The sequence below is a fragment of the Hemicordylus capensis genome, chromosome 4 (assembly GCF_027244095.1).
Source record: "Hemicordylus capensis ecotype Gifberg chromosome 4, rHemCap1.1.pri, whole genome shotgun sequence".
NCBI lineage: Eukaryota > Metazoa > Chordata > Lepidosauria > Squamata > Cordylidae > Hemicordylus > Hemicordylus capensis.
This window is the reverse complement of record NC_069660.1, coordinates 35,709,194-35,722,333: the sequence shown is the minus strand read 5'-3', so window position 1 is coordinate 35,722,333 and position 13,140 is coordinate 35,709,194. Positions and strand designations below refer to the sequence as shown.

The window sequence follows — 13,140 nt, the reverse complement described above, 5'->3', positions numbered from 1 at the left end:
ATTCATGGAGGACAAGTCTATCAGTGGCTACTAGTCTGAGGGCCTTTTCGAAGGGGAAGATTGTGGGATGGGGAGCCATTTTTCTGCTGAGTGAACCACTTTATGATTATCTTTTTGTTGAAAAGAACATAGATGTTGTTGGAGCCCCATCATCAGTGGCCCTTGTGGCTGAGGGTGATGGGAATTGTAGTTCAACAACATCTGGGGACCCAAGTTTGAGAACCTCTGATGTATGTTGCTCTGAGCTCCTTGGGAGAGGAACATGTTAAAAATGGAATAAATAACATACAGCTAAGAGCAAGCTTCATTTGACTGCAGCCAGCATTATGTTTTTCCTCTGTGTGGCATTGCAACTATCATGAACAGATGCATGCACACATTTGTGCAGTTTCCGCACCCTTCAAGGTAGCCCTGGTCTGCATTCCACTAAGTGCTATGAGATGTGTTCAGAAACGTTGCTTTGAGCCATTCCGTGCTGCTCTCCTCAGACAATGGGCACTGACTTGCACATGTGAGTCGCAAATAGAATATTCAAAGTATTTCTATTAACCAAGAGCCAGAAGCAAAAAAGACGTGCCAGGCAGGCCACGCTGAAACCCAATGCGGCTGCTTTCCCTGAAGCTCAGTTCTTGGCTGGGAGTCCAGACAGACAGCATGAAAAGGATCGGTGCAAGACAGGACTGGGCAGAGCAGTGAGGACAAGAGAGGCAGAACTCCGATCAGGTATCATGCTTTGGCCTACCTGGTTCCATTACGTGATCAGGGCCCCCTTCTAGCCTGTGATCATTCCAAGGGCTGAAACGCATCACCCGCACCCTCCGTTCACTCTCCAGCTTTCTTTGTTGGTTCGTTTTATGCACTCACAGAGAGCTGTTGGCAAAGATAAGCTATTTTGACCGCTTGCTTGCTTGCTGCGTTTTCTGCTCACGTCTTTGCAAAAATCAACCCAGTTGTAGACTCCTTTTCCAGTGAACTGCTTATCTCCTGAACAGCTTCACCTGAATGTAATTATCCTTATCCCTCAGTGTAGATCCTGAAGGTCTTTGCCTTAGAATCCCTTTGGCTTTGGAGCAAGGCCTTTTATTTATTTATTTTAATCTCCAAGGTCTCCTGTTTGTATTCGAAGTTTCCAGTTCTGCTCAATATTTGCATGTCCTTTCCCCAGCTGTTCCCTTGCTGCTAACTTCCCACATACCTTCCTCTTCTATCAAACAGCCACAGCTACAGAGGGTGATGGGGCAGGACACGAAGGGAAGAAAATGTTATATCGGCAACCCTGGTGCTGGGAGAAATAATGTAATGGAATAATGGAAGATTTCTGTGAGCCCCAAGTACTAGCCTACCTGCAGGGCTTCTGTTTTAACCTTGTTACCTTCCAATCAGCCTTTGCCGAGGGTGAGAAATTCTGCCATGTCTCTGTATCTACTACTAACACTATTTATATGCCTTTTTTCAACCAAGTAAAAAGTTCCCAAAGTGGTTTACATAGAAAAAAATAAAAATGATGATGGATCCCTGTCCCCAAAGAGTTCATTGTCTAAGTAGAAATACAGGGGAGATACTGGCGGGATGCTGTTCAGGGGTTGAATAGGGTCACTTGTTCTCCCCCTGCTAAATATAAGAGAATCACCATTTTGAAAGGTACCTCTTGCCTAGGGCGATGGCATCATGAGGGGCTGTAGCTCAGAAATAGAGCATATATGCTACAGATGGTCCCAAGTTCCATCCCTGGCATTTCCAGTTATGATGGGCAAAGGTTCTTGTCTAAAACCATGGAGGTTTGTTGCCAATCACTGAAGACAATACTGAGCTAAATGAATGAAAGATCTGACTCAATATTGCGCAGTGCCATACATTCATAGAAGGAAGTGATTGGTCTAGAAATGCAGTGACTCTGTATCAGTCACTGTTCTGGCCAGGCAGCCTACCAGTTGAGAAGCATACTCAGATCACAGAGTGCAGAAACACAAGAGATTGGCTGCTCTGAGAGTACCCTCACATGCTTTAAAAGCACTTTATTTTTCAGGAAGGAAAGTATATTTAATTTTGATTCAGGAAAAAAAACCCACATGATTGAACTTTGGGAAATACAGTAGTGTGCTACATAAATGTGGCTCTGCTGCTACATCCCATCCTTGGATGGGAGGGCACTTTAAATAGCATCACATGAGGTTGGTACCACCTGAACTTGCAGTGAAATGTTGCATAAATGCATGCAAAGAGAAAATGGGCTGGGAAATGTGTATTAGCTTAAGCAAGAGAGGAATGATGTTCTGGTGGTTAGCAAACTAATCTTGTTTGTTTATTTGCACTTCTCCATTTGGAAAAAGACAACTGGTCATTTGCATCCTGATGAAGGCTTCACTTCTGAGTTTTGTTATGTAAAAGACATTATTAAGGGTTAAATTAGATGTCACAAGTTTAAATGTATCAGTAGACCCTGCAGGTTTTTCTTATATTCTTGTAAATAGCATGCTTGTGGGACCTGAACTTGATTGGAGCCACAACAGGGGCAAAATGTAATATTTCCTATCCCACTGCTGCAGTTCTGCTCCAGTTTGTATATGAATACGAGTATGACGAATATTTGTATACCACTTTTCAACAAAAGTTCCTAAAGCGGTTCACATAGATATAAATAAAATGACTCCCTATCCCCAAAGGGCTCACAATCTTAAAAAAATAAACAAAATCATAAGATAGGCACCGGCAACAGCCACTGGGGGGATGCCCCTGATCATGCTGTGTGCAAAAATAAAAGGAAAACTATTTCATTTCATTTCATTTCTATTTGCAGCAATGGAATAATTTTCTGCAATATTCCTCTGCAATACCTGACTAGCGATTGCTAGGAACATTGTGCTTTGTCACTTGTCCAGAGAGGGAGAGAAAGAGAAATAAATGCTGTCAGCTCGCTGGCGCTATCCCAAGCCCCCTTTGCGTGTGATGTAGAAAGGGAAGTAAAGGCTGCCTGAAATGGATGGGGGAGAGCTCACTTGGGGCTCTTCGGAGCCTGGGCGTGGGAGAGAGAGTTTGCTCAGGCCTTTCTGACATCACACGCATGGAGCGTCACTAGAGGGGCTGCCGGGCAGGGCCGAGCACAGGCTGCCATTTGGCTGGCTCCGTGCCTGGTGTAGCCTGATTCATATCCAGGGTAAAAAAATCCGCTTTTTGCTTTGTTTTGAGGGGCAACTGTGAACTCTCAGTAAAGCCTAGAGGTAAAGCCTTGTAGTAAAGCCTGTTGTGTGGGAAACGCCCATCAGTCAAGCCCCAGCTGGGTAGAAAGATTTTTCTAGCTTCCTCAGGCAGAAGCTCCTGCGGCTGGACTGACGATCAAACTCCCTACTTCTGGCCATGTTTTTATCTAAACATGCTTGCAAATTGGGAGCACACCCAACTCTCATATTAAGGGAGGGGGCTTCTCCTACCTTAATACCTTAAGAAAGTTAAAAGGGAAAATCAGGAGAGTCACTCCACTCCAGAGTGCATGGCGTTTACTCAAAACCACAATACTAGAAGCCCAGTTACTGAATACCCAAAAGGAGGAAAGGTACCACTAAGTCCAGTAAGATGCCTGCATGGCTAACAGGTACTGTCAAGGAAGCCATAAAAGGGAAGAAGACTTCCTTCTGAAATTGGAAGGCCTGTCCAAATGAAGAGAACAGAAAGGAACACAAACTCTGGCAAAAGAAATGCAAGTTGACAATAAGGGAGGCGAAAAGAGAGTTTGAGGAACATTTAGCTAAAAGCATCAAGGGGAATAACAAAAGCTTCTTTAAATACATCAGAAGCAGGAAACCTGCCAGGGAGGCGGCTGGACCATTAGACAATGAGGGAGAGAAAGGGATTATTAAGGAGGATATGGAGGTTGCAGAGAAGCTGAATGAGTTCTTTGCGTCTGTCTTCAGGACAGAGGATACTGAGCATATACCTGTTCCTGAACCAGGCTTTTCGGGGATGGAGGCTAAAGAACTGAGTTAGATAGAAGTGACGAGAGATGATGTTCTGCACTGTCTGGAAAAACTGAAAACTAAGAAATCACCAGGGCCGTATGGCACCCATCCAAGAGTCCTCAAAGAACTCAAATGTGAAATTGCCGACCTCCTTGCTAAAATATATAACTTTCCCCTGCAATCGGGCTCTGTACCGGAGGACTGGAGAGTAGCAAATGTAACACCGATTTTCAAAAAGGGATCCAGGGGCGAACTGGGAAATTACAGGCCGGTTAGCTTAACGTCCGTTCCAGGCAAATTGATGGAAAGCATCCTCAAAGATAAAATTGTAAAATACATAGAAGAACAGGCCCTGCTGGGAGTGAGCCAGCATGGCTTCCACAAAGGTAAATCTTGCCTCACCAACCGTTTGGAGTTCTTTGAGAGTGTCAGCAAGTGTGTGGATCAAGGTGATCCAGTTGACATAGTCCACCTGGACTTCCAAAGAGCTTTTGACGAAGTTCCTCATCAAAGATGCCTGAGGAAACTTAACGTTCATGGGATAAGGGGACAAGTACATGTGTGAATTGCTAACCGGTTGAAAGGCAGGAAACAGAGGGTAGGTATAAAAGGAAAGTTTTCACAATGGAGGGAAGTAAGAAGTGGGGTCCCCCAGGGATCTGTACTGGGACCGGTGCTTTTTAATTTATTCATAAATGATCTAGAAGTAGGGGTAAGCAGCAAGGTGGCCAGATTTGCAGATTATACCAAAGTCTTTCGGGTAGTGAAATCCAAAACGTATTGTGAGGAGCTCCAAAAGGATCTCGCCAAACTGGGTGAATGGGCGACAAAGTGGCAAATACGGTTCAATGTTGGCAAGTATAAAGTGAAGCACATTGGGACAAAGAACCACAACTTCAAGTATACGCTGATGGGATCTGAGCTGTCGGTGACTGACCAGGAGAGGGATCTTGGGGTTGTGGTGGACAGCTCATTGAAAGTGTCGACTCAATGTGTGGCAGCTGTGAAAAAGGCCAATTCCATGCTAGGGATCATTAGGAAGGGGATTGAAAATAAAACGGCTAATATTATAATGCCCTTATACAAAACTATGGTGTGGCCACACCTGGAGTACTGCGTACAGTTCTGGTCACCACATCTTAAAAAAAGGACATTGTAGAACTGGAAAAGGTGCAGAAGAGGGCAACCAAGATGATCAGGGGTCTAGAGCACCTTTTTTATGAGGCAAGGCTACAACACTTGGGGCTTTTTAGTTTAGAAAAAAGACGACTGCGGAGAGACATGATAGAGGTCTATAAAATCATGCATGGTGTGGAGAAAGTGGATAGAGAGGAATTCTTCTCCCTCGCATAACATTAGAACCAGGGGTCATCCCATGAAATTGATTGCCAGGAAATCTAGGACCAACAAAGGGAAGTACTTTTTCACACAACACATAATCCACTTGTGGAATTCTCTGCCATGAGATGTGGTGACAGCCAACAACCTGGTTGGCTTTAAGAGGGGTTTGGAGAACTTCATGGAGGAGAGGTCTATCATTGGCTACTAGTTGGAGGTCTGTAGGCCACCTCCAGCCTCAAAGGCAGGATGCCTCTGAGTACCAGTTGCAGGGGATAAACAGCAGGAGAGAGGGCATGCCCTTAACACTCCTGCCATTGGCTTCCAGCGGCATCTGGTGGACCACTGTGTGAAACAGGATGCTGGACTAGAAGGGCCTTGGGCCTGATCCAGCAGGGCTGTTCTTATGTTCTTAAGTTTTCTCAGTAATTCTTATTTACAGTCCTGTAAGGTAGGTCAGTATTTGATTGATTTCTGCCCTGTTGATTAACAGGCTTGTTTAAAAGTCGATTCTCCTTTTATTTTATTTTTAAAAGGAAATAATTAGGAACATAGGAAGCTGCCATATACTGTGTCAGACCATTGGTCCATCTAGCTCAGTATTGTCTACGCAGACTGGCAGAGGCGTCTCCAAGGTTGCGGGCAGGAATCTCAGCAAGAGGGATCTGAAGAGTGAATCCGCTTTGCAGCAGATTTGAGGCATTTTAATTCGAGGGATTCATTAGATGGACCATTCCTATAGCCGTCAGCACCTCCACATAGCCATCAGCACTTCCATCCACACCTTCGGAGAAAGCAGAATCCCCAAAAGCTGCTGGAAATAGAGGGGTTTTTTTTACCCTGGACATAACTCAGGCTAAGCCAGAATTTGTAGCCTCCCTTCAGAGAAAAACAAAGCCATGTCTGTCCTGGTCCTTGATAGGCAGCAGGGAGGTCAGGTTAAATCCAGAGAATATGTGGACTGGCATATTCCAATCAGGAGTGGATTCGCGGGGGCGGGGGGCTGTCTGTAAAACCTCCTGGGAGGGAACTTGGAACCATCAGCATTCAGACATGCAGATGCTCTTCCACAGAGCTATAGCCCCATCCCCTTAATACCTTTCATCACTCACATGTACTCTCCAGCCAGGTTCTAAGCTCCATATGCACTTCTAAGAAACGGTAAGGTGTCGGCAAAAATTGAGAGGAGGAAGGGAAAGTGACCAGGTGCTTGTTGTGATATGGGTAGGATGGTGGTGGCCCACCCACCTCGTGTATCCAACACTGTATTGAAGGTGGAGGAAAAGCATATCTTGCACTATCCCAACCAGATTGGGGTTAGCACATGGTCATTTTCTCTTCCTCCTTTCTCAATTTTTACTGACACACGGCTGTTCTCAGGAGCTGTGCACAGTGCTTGGAGCCTGGCTGGTTGCTTCTCCTACCCAGCTGTCAGTCATAAGAACCAGCCTAGTATGCTCTTTCCTCTACTTATTTCTTTTTCTTCAAAAGTTTATTTTTCCCTCTTGAAGCTGGGCCTTCAAATAATCTGGAAGCTGACAAAGATATTTCTGTTTGCCAACCTGCCACTGAAGTGAGGTTTGGACATCAGGACTGTGTGAAATGTTATGCATGGCACAGCTGCCCAAAACTATTTTGTGGTTATCGCGGCTTTTCCAAAAGAATAAGAAAAATAATAATGTAAGAAGCGATATTAAAAAAAAACCCCAGCAACAGTTTTTAGAGAAAGAAAATATTCTGTGCAAATACTTTTGTGTCAGTTGAGGCTGAGGATTCTTTCAGCTGGGTCATGAAAGGACTTGGGTGATTGGAACAATGTGTTAATCCAAGGTTAAACAAATTCACATGATTTACAGCTTGGTCCTGCGTTCACCACTCTATCCCTGGAATACTGTATATGGGATCAGGGTTACAAGTCCCATTCCTGGTGCTGTGTCATAGCTGATGATTGGCTATTTGTTGGGACCAGACCCAACTTTTTCCCAAGGGCTACTAGCATGGCAGCTTCCCTGAGGGTCCTCTCAGAAGTGACACCAAGGATGTCTTTATTCCCTCTTGTGTAATTACATAAAACACACATGAGTGTGGTTTGATATGGCTTGCAAATGGAAATCATCCATTTTTAATGCCAGCAATAAGCCAGTAACCCAACAGACGTGGGGTTCTATGACCCAGATGCTCTGGCAAATGCTTACATTCCTGTTTGTGAATTTTCCCAACTGGAGTGCAAAAGGATGCCCCCTGCCTGTGGATCTTTACAACATAAGCAAAAAAGACAGGCCCCCTGCCCTGAACAGCTTAGACTACTGTTGCTGTTGCTATTGCTTTCGCTTTTGACATCACCATCGCTACTGCTTATATACCGCTTTGCAACGAAAAAAGTTCTCAGGTGTTTTACATAGAAAAAGAACAGTAAGAAGAAGATGGTTCCCTTTCCCCCAAAGGGCTCACAATCTAAAAAGTAACGCTAGGTAAACACCAGCGACAGCTACAGAAGGAATGCTGTGCTGGGAATGCTGCTCCCTGCTGCCGTACCTGCGGTAGAGCAGGGGGTGGGGTTGTGCTCCCGGCTCCATAGACAGACACGAGGACCACCATCTTGCCTCCCCGGCATGTGACTTGGGCTGGCCATTTAAGCTGTTATCTGGCCTCCCTTTGCATGTGATACAGGATGGCCAATGAGGAGCGGGTAGTGGCTGCTTTAGTAATGTCTGTCAGTTGCTCTTGGGCAAGGCACCCACCTGCCCATCCCTTTCTCGGTGAGGGTTATCCAGTTACCATCTGGGGACAAGCAGGAATGTTTTGGGTCTTACCTGATTGGCACTAGTTACAGCCTTTTTTTGCCTACTTCTCACTGAGTTTGGTGATGGGGTTCCACTGGATTTAGGATCTTTGGTCACTTGGCAGGGGAGTTCGGGTTTGGAGTAGGTTATTCTATTAATGGTGTTGGGCTGGAGGACCATTTAAGGCAGAAGGGGCCGAGGAACTTCCACTCCGGGTTTTGTGGCCCTTGAGCTGGGATACGCCCCTGCTCAGAGGGTGGCATGGCTTCACCATTTAGAGTTTTGTGGCCTGGGTTAGGGTGGGTCAGGCTGCCCTCCCCTCAGCGGGGATAAGCCCCATGGTGAGACAGTGTCAGGAATCTGTGCCTGGCTGAATCAGCATCCGGCCCTTTGCCCTACTGTGGCACAGTCCTCCTTATAAGGTTGACCCATATGGGTGGAGTACCCACACTAATTAGTTTAAGTTCCTTGTTGCAGGTTCTCTGTTGTAATATCAATAAAGTGGCCCTAGTTTTCTCCAGTTATACATGTCCTGTCTTTATTGGGGCCTGGGGGGTGCAATGAATAGAGCCAGCTCTCCCCCTGCTAACGTAAGAGAATCACCACTTTGAAAGGTGCCTCTTTGTCCATTTAGCAGGGATGAAGGTTTTATATTATGAAATAGAAAGTGTAGTGATAATGAGAGAGAACAGAGGGATTGGAGAGGCATGGGAAGCAAAAGATGCATGCAATTTGTGGCAGTTACATGCACTTAGGCTTCATTGGGGTTGGGGATGAAGACCTGAGGATTGAGAGAAGATTTTGCAGAAAAGTTGGGCTTTGAACAAACAGCAAGGTAACGCCAAGATTACATTTGGGAGGGAGTTCCATGCATGACAAACAACATTGGAAAATGGGTGGAGCCATCTAAGAGAAGAGGAAACTTTGTCTAATTCTTACGTGTATATCCCACCATTCTTTCCACTGTGGAATTCTGACCCCTGGTAACTGGGCAAAAAGACACCTTTTCAAAGTGTTGGTTTTCTTAAGTTTAACAGGGGTGAGCAACTGTCCTTATTCAACCCACCTTAGTGTTTCCCCCTCCTAGTAGCTGTTGCTGGCATCTCTTTTTAATTTTGTTTAAGACTTTGAGCCCTTTTCAGACAGAGAACCATCTTCTCATTTCTTTTGCTAATGTGGACTACTTTGAGAACATTGTTGTTGCTGAAAAGCAGTGCAGGTATACCTCGTTACTTGTGGGGGGTTCTGTTTCTCACCTACAACTGTGAGTAACGAAACTGCAAGTAACAAGTCATTGCAGCTGTGAAGATTGGGGGGTTAAGTTCCTGCATGGGGGGAAAATGGCAAACCCCGGCAAAAACCAGTGAAAACAACAACAACAACAACAACAACAACAACAACAATAATATTTTATATTCCGCTCTTCCTCCAAGGAGCCCAGAGTGGTGATTCTCATGACCACAGGAAAGCAGGCTAAGGGAGCCCAGCCCACTTTCCTGTGGCCATGTGCTGCAGCGAGAGCCGCATGGCTCCCGGCAGCAAACCGCAGAAAGTACCCCCACCGTTAAATGAGGTTAGTGGAGCAAGCGCTCCGCTAGCCCCATTTATCCGATTGTGAGTCACCACGGTGCGGCTCTTTGCTGCGGTAACTCATGAGTAGACCCCCGACTGGGAGGCTGCAACAAGCCTCCTGGCATGAGGGTCTCCCCAGCATGCCCTGAGCACTTGCACGGGGCATGCTGGGACTTCCAGGGGCCAGGCAGCCCACGATCCCCGCTGCCCCTACAAGCCCACTCTCCCCACAGAAGCCCTGCAGGCTCTACATGGATCGTGTGTAGAGCCTCAAAGTCAGCATCATACAGTGTTCCGTCGGTCTCCATGTTCCCAGCAGTGCCCCCACAAACCATCCATTTAGCCCATTTTCTGTGAAAAACTTCAAGAACAGTTTCATTTTTTAAAACAGAGGAGCCACAAAATGGCTCCTTTTCTCTAAATGGTGGCCAACCTCAAACCACGGAAGAGCAAAATTAATTCCGGATTTGCCAGAGATTTCTCATGTATACCGAGGTTGGTTGTCAATGACCCAACTGCAAATACGTGAAACCGCAGATAGCAAGTTTGAGGATCGCGAGGTCCACCTGTATAAGTATTTTTGATAACAATGGGGTTCCTAGGCCTTCTTCCACCCAAGTACTGACCAGAGAATATCATATGTGTACAAAAAGAACCTTTAGATTAATCACAGGAATTAAATACTAGTTCTTAGATGTGAAGAAATGGCATAATATGAGGAGCAAAGACGGTATGTGCTTATGAGAAAAGTCTTGCTGAGCTTGTGTTCATCTGGAAATGAATCTGTTTTGTGGATGCTTTGGGAAATCTGTAGAATGAGTCAATGCGATATATGACACTTTTGGACACCAGTAGCATATGCCTCTAGGGCTCTTACACCCACAGAAAACTTGTATGTACAGATTAGGAAGGGAGCCCTAGCTTTGGCTCATGGCTGTGAAAACTTGTATGTGTTTATATATGGGAGGAAGGTTGTGGCTGAAACATATCACAAGCCTTTAGCCACCATTGCTAGAAAAGGGCCGGCTGACATCCCTCCCAGGCTTCAGAGACTTTTCTTTCAGTTGCAGGTTTATGATTTGAGATTGGAGTATAAGCTGGATAAGAATCTGGTTATTGCTGGCACTTTGTCCAGGTCTGCTGATAAAACTGTGGATGAAGAGAACCTTCACATTGTGAATGAGATACAGCAGAATTACCCGGCTGCAAATGAGATGTGGGAAAAATGTGTTGTGGCCACTGACCAAAGTGTGGTTTTGCAGAAAGTTAAAAAAGAAGAAGCCATTATCGATAGCTAGCCCCATCATCACATTCCTAGCCCCTATTTTCAATGGGTGACTGAGTTTTCAGTGATTTAGTGTCTTTTGTACAAGGGTGACATATTATAGTTCCTAGAACATTAAGAACTGATATGCTTATGTGGATTTGTGAGAGTCATAGCAACATAGGAAGCTGCCATTATACTGAGTCAGACCATTGGTCTATCTAGCTCAGAATTGTCTTCAGACTGGCAACGGCTTCTCCAAGGTTGCAGGCAGGAATCTCTCTCTTGGAGGAGCCAGGGAGGGAACTTGGAACCTTCTGCTCTTCCCAGAGTGGTTCTATCCCCTAAGGGGGATATCTTAAAGTGCCCACACATCAAGACTCCCATTCATATGCAACCAGGGTGGATCCTGCTTAGCTAAGGGGACAAGTCATGCTTGCTGCCACAAGACCAGCTCTCCTGGTCCCCTGGGCTTGGAGGGTTAGGTAGGTCCTCTATTGTCCAGGTATGAATAGAGATATAGAATGGATGGAGCCATTTATGAGAAGAGGAGATTTAATTATTATGTGTATATCCCACCTTTCTTCCATTGTGGAACTCAAGATGGTACACTCTGACCTCTGCTAAATGGGCAAATAGGCACCTTTTAAAGTGGTGGTTTTATTTAGTAGAGGCAGAGCAACTATCCCTATTCAGCCCAACATAGTGTTTTCCCCTCCTAGTAGTAACTCCATCCCATCTCACTCAAAGGATTCAGACTGCCTTTTGTCAGTGTCTCTCTTCTCAAATCCTCTTCAGAAGTACCACAATGAGAGGCAGGCATTACAGTGGCTCATAGTGGAGAGATATTTTTAAAATGCTCTTCCTAAAATTCACATTTTAAAATTCATATTTCCGAACCAAGATTTTTTTCTATGGGTCTCATGCAAGCTTTGGGAGTTGGGTAAGTCTGTGACATCCAGACATCATTGCACTAGTGAAGGTCTGCTCAACTTTGGCCCCCCAGCTGTTTTTAAACTACAACTCCCATAATACCCAGCCGTAGTGGCCAATAGCCAGGGATTATGGGAGTTGTAGGCCAACAGCTGCAGGAGGGCCGAAGTAGAGCAGGCTTGCACTAGTGAAATGAACAAAGTTGTATGAACACAGGACGTCATGTAGCTATGTGGATGCTCATGTTACACAAGTTGAGCAACCTCTTGTGCTTTTGTTACAGTTGTGCAAGCAAGACAGGTGCTGGTATCAAGACTAGTGTTGAGATAATACAGTGTGGGAAGTTGCTGTCGTGCCAGGGGCACAGTTCTTTTCTTGGGCCTGAGATGGAGAGTTGCACACACAGGTGGAAGGTGAATAGATTTCATTTTAATCAGAGCAAGATAAAGAAAAGGCTTACATCCCTCGTAACACACACTGCTGGGGATCCCATTGAGGTAGGGGATATGGCTCTTGGTGGTGTTCCGAGGCACTTGCATGCTAGTCCATCAGTGAGATCCAATTAGCATTCCAAAAGCGGCTGCCTTTTATAGTTGATTACAAATAAGCTTCACTTACTAGTGAATAGACATGCATGAGCAAAGCATGGCAAACATGATTGTACAGAGAGACGGTATCATGAGCAAGGTTCTCATACAGAACACTGATAAGGCGATGCAGCAAATTATATCACTAACCAAAACAAGGAGCTCAGCAGAGATGAGAGGGAGAGTGAATGGTTTATACGAGCCACTAACTCTCAAGCAAGACGGATGTCCTCTGCCTTCCTCACAGGCACTGTTCCCTCTAAGGTGTGCACACATGCTCACGCTCAGAAGTTTTTGGATGTCCACTCAGTTCATTTTAGATTCCGCTCAGGTTGAATCAGGAGATTGTGCCCATAACCTCAGCTAAAGGTCAGGCTTAAAAATTGGGTTAGGCAGAGCAGCAGTTCTGGGATTGGCCCTGATTCTGGTGCTCCAAATGAGCAGCCTAACAGAGGCTGGGCTGCCCTAGCTTGGGTTAGGCTGCCTGTGAGAACAGGCTTAGAGAGAGTATGGGCCCCCTGAAATGAAGGTTGCAGTACAGATAGGAACCATACTACTGTACATATGTTGAAAGTATCATATGAATACATGTATGTAGATCCACGGCCCCCTGTCTCTACCGGGACAGCACTATAATACGGATGGTCCGCCCCAGGCGCCTCATGGATCCTGTTGAATTCCAGGAGGCTCTTGGGGACATTCCTTGCAAT

General features: G+C 45.5%; 1 protein-coding gene across 3 annotated transcripts in view; it reads left to right on the top strand.

The window, feature by feature from the left end:
* The window catches only part of MATN4 (matrilin 4), a 62,404-nt gene that overhangs the window by 24,154 nt on the left and 25,110 nt on the right, over positions 1–13,140 (top strand). The window contains exon 1 of one of the 3 annotated variants that reach the window (XM_053247139.1): positions 700–723. The exons of the other annotated variants lie outside the window; for them this stretch is intronic. The gene's annotated coding sequence lies outside the window, so the exon portion shown is untranslated. Of the gene's footprint in view, positions 1–699; positions 724–13,140 lie in introns of those variants that run through there. 3 annotated transcript variants of the gene reach the window in all.